Source organism: Egretta garzetta, unplaced genomic scaffold (assembly GCF_000687185.1).
Source record: "Egretta garzetta isolate BGI_Z169 unplaced genomic scaffold, ASM68718v1 scaffold483, whole genome shotgun sequence".
NCBI classification, from domain to species: domain Eukaryota; kingdom Metazoa; phylum Chordata; class Aves; order Pelecaniformes; family Ardeidae; genus Egretta; species Egretta garzetta.
Genome location: NW_009259042.1, coordinates 31,517 through 34,656, shown reverse-complemented (window position 1 = coordinate 34,656; position 3,140 = coordinate 31,517).

The window sequence follows — 3,140 nt, the reverse complement described above, 5'->3', positions numbered from 1 at the left end:
GGGCCGTTGCCCAGGGGGGCAGCCAGGTAGATGCCCAGGAAGAGCCAGAAGTGCAAGAGCTGCAGCTCCCGTGTGTCTGCAAAGGCCATGAGGAAGAACTGGGTGATGGAGCTGCTGTTGGACATTTTGTCACTCTGGCCATGGGGATCTGTGCAAGGAGGCAAAAGGAGTAAGAAATTAGAACAGAATTCTTCGAGAAGCATAAATGCCATTTCTCATTAAAATCACCCAAACCACCTTTCCCTTTTCAGGTAGACCTTTGGTGAACTCTGGTTGGTGCTGGCTAAGGGTGCCTCAGGTAGCAGAGCAGGAGGCTCTGCTAAGACCTCTGCAGGACTCAGTCCTGCCCTATAGAAATAGGTAAAGAGGATCTTGAGGTGATCTCTGAATATATCCAAGTGTGATATCGAGGAGCTTTTCAGCACAGTCACTCCCAACTCACCTGACGGCAGAGCAGAGCTGTGGGGACTTTGTTTTTTCCCTTCTGGTGCAGTGTCCACACTGGTGCTCAGGAGTGGTTTTCATGCAGAACTCCCTGGCATTTCTGCTGCACTGCCAGGGAAATCTTGTGGATCCTGTGAAGCCAAAGGAGTGTCCCTGAGTGTGGAGGGAGGGCAGCCGCTCTGTCCATCAGCCCTGGGCTCAGCTGCCCTGTGCTGGCAGCTCTTTCAGTTCCAGGAACATCACACTCAGGCGTCCTCCCCAAAAGCAATAGGGCACTGCTGGGAGCAGAGGAATCCAGTTTCCAAGTGCAGATCTCCAGACCCCTCAGACCATCATACCTGAGGAGGATCTCAGCTCTGCCCTCCCAACCAGGGACACACAGAGCTCATGGCAACTGCCCACCTACAGCCACCCAGTAGCATTTCTGTGGCCTCAGCACCCAGGGGTCTTCTCCATGGGACTCCTGCATAACACAGAGATGCCACGGGAGAGCTTTTCCCTCCTTGAGGGCAGCCTGCAGCCCAGCAGGACCTCTCAAGGAAAGAGTCTCATCTCCTCCCTTTTTTACATCCTGAAGAGAGGCTGAGATCCCTGCCAGCCGCACACACTGCAGTACCCAGAGCCCCACAGGGTCACAGGGGGCGAGTGGGATGCTTTTCCTCCATGGACAGATGTGCATGGCAGTGCACACAGCGTTGGTGTCTGAGCTGCACTTGAATCCTCACCCCCCAAACACCCCAGGGAGTGTAACAGTAAGAGCAAGGGCAGCAGAGAGAAGAGGATCAGATGCCCAAGGACCCCTTTGCAAGGGAGGCAGGAGAGGGAGACCCAGTCAGACACGGGAGTTTTTCTCCTCTTTGGTGGTCAGGCTGCTGGGAAGGCAACTTCTGGCCAAGTCTCCATGACACTTAGGGCAGGGGCTCTGCTGTGTGAGTGAGGAGACCAGGGGGTGGCTCCAGGGAAATAGCCTGCACTGCAGGGGATGGCAGGGAGATGCCTGAATCCTTCCTCCGACAGCATTTCTGGCAGCACTTCTCTATTCCTTCCTGCCCATGGCTCTGCTGCCTGGAACTCTTCTTGGACAGGACCTGTTTCTCTGTCTGCACATCTCTTCCCTGCCACTGATCACAGTTCCCATCCCACCCGCTGTGTGCTCAGCTCTGCCCTGCAGACACCTCCTGTTAGCAAGGCACTGCCCAGGGACATCTCTGTGTGCAGGGTAAGCAGCATAGATTTCTACCCTTTCAGGGAAAGCCCTACCTTGGCATCCATCTTTAATATGACCAATCTGCAAATTTCCTCCTAGTGAAGTGGAAATCTGAGCAGCCCTAACCCTACTGTGTCCTCTGGACAACAGAAGGACCCTGCCCTGCTTCTCCCCACATTGCTCATAGTTCAGAAAATTCCTGCCCTGCCAAGGGTCACCTGTTCCACCCACAGCATTTTTGGGAGCACCCCGGGCAGGCTGAGTGCTGACCCTGGCAGGTGGCAGAGTCCCTGCCCTGGTTCACATCCTCCTCTGATGCAGGAACCCCTCTTGGAAGGAGAGTCCTGGGTACCCATTGCTGCACAGCTAGCTTGAAAACCCTTGAGTTGTCCAAAGGAGAAGGCAGCCATCATGCCCTGTCCCTCTGACGGTGAAGCAGCACATCCTCCTCCTCTAGAATGGGGAAAATGTGCGAGTCCTCCTGAAACATGACACCTGCTGTGGGATGTACCAGCCTTTTGATATACCTTCAAGAACACCAGCCACACTCTCCTTCACCCAGAAACTTACCATGTAAGGGGCTGTGAAGATCTATGCCCCTGTAAGCTCTGAGCATCCTTCCACCCCACAGAGCATTTAACCTCTCTCTGCCTCGCTCCTCTCCCCTCAGTGCCTGCAGGCAGTGCCCTCAGCCCTGCTGCACTTTGCAGAGGAGCTGCTCCTGGGCAGAGCTGTCTCTCGGCAGCGCAGCCCACTTGCCATCAGCTCCCTCCATCCCAGGAGCCCAGCCCAGCTCAGCAGCAGAGGACCAGCCCAAGGCAGCACAGGCTCTGCCCCCTCGGGGCTCCCTCCTGGTGTCCTAGGGCATGTAGACCTGCTGTGACACAGGCTGAAGTCATCCCTCATGTTCCTTCCCTCAGCTGGGGAGAGACACTTCTTCCCAGCACTGTAATTTCTCCTGTGAGGAGAACATTTGAGCATGAGAAACAGTTTTCATTATCCCATCATTAGACAGGACATCAGGGAGGTGATAATGAAAGACCCAAGTCTCCAAGCTGGGAGGATGAGTTCAATGAATATAAGTCTTTCATCCTGGGACTTTAGACCAGGGCCTTGAAAGACTTGTAGCTCTCTTGTGTCCATGCCACGTCTCTGATCTGAATCAAAGCCTTTACACACAAGGGGTATTGGACGCTGGGTACCAGGTTCCTTATGGCAGGTCAGACCTCGCCTGGTTCCACAGCTGCAGGGCTTCAGCCCAAAGGTGCAGCAATGCCCTCAGCCAGGGGCACAGGCGGGAAGAACTGGAGCCGTTCCTGAGGATGTGATAGATAGTAAACTGTTTGTTCATCAAATTCAATTAAAGACAATGGAGAAAGCAAGAAGTACGAGTGTAATAAATAAATATATGTAATGAATTTGTTCTCAAACCGGCAGATGAGGGAAGAAGGCCCCCCCCCTTATTACTTGTGTCTTTGTTACATCTTCT